Source organism: Penaeus monodon, chromosome 32 (genome assembly GCF_015228065.2).
Source record: "Penaeus monodon isolate SGIC_2016 chromosome 32, NSTDA_Pmon_1, whole genome shotgun sequence".
NCBI lineage: Eukaryota > Metazoa > Arthropoda > Malacostraca > Decapoda > Penaeidae > Penaeus > Penaeus monodon.
In genome coordinates this window covers 3,141,742-3,142,355 of record NC_051417.1, presented here as the reverse complement: position 1 = coordinate 3,142,355, position 614 = coordinate 3,141,742, and positions in this window count along the sequence as shown.

The following is a 614-nucleotide window of genomic DNA, read 5'->3' as shown; positions in this document are numbered from 1 at the left end:
AAATATGTTTTTATCTTAACTTCTACTTGCTTTTGGTTGTGAATGCATTTTTGCTGTTGCAACTTTGCGCCTGCAGTCTTGGGTTAAACATATGCGTCCAATCGCTAAATTCTCCGCCAGTTGACATGGCAGCTATTTCTTCCCCCAAAAAATTACCTTAAAATCCTTACAACTTTGACGTCATTTCACATTTCTACGTTATCCACTCTAACGAAGCTTTTTCATAGTCAATAAAAACAGTAAAGACATTAGTCTGCATTTTTATTTGGGTCACAGATCTCGTAACAAGTATTGTTTAGCGTGCCTTTGTTTTTTCGAAAGCCAAATTGTTCCTAGCTAATTTCTGTGTTTTTCTCTTCATAATAACACGGATGATAATTTCTTGATATATCTAATTAAGCTGACTATCGTGTAATTCCCATATGTACATATAAACTTCTGCAGGAGAATTTCCAGGCAAGTCTGAGAGGATGATCCTTATTAACACAGTAATGAACATTAGGATTTTCAAACGTATATCAGTCTTCCACAGGAACAGCTTTCATTAAAAGATCAGTCAAGATTGAATTGTTCAAGAGGTTTCAGTTAATATTTCTCGGGTTTCCTCCTCATTT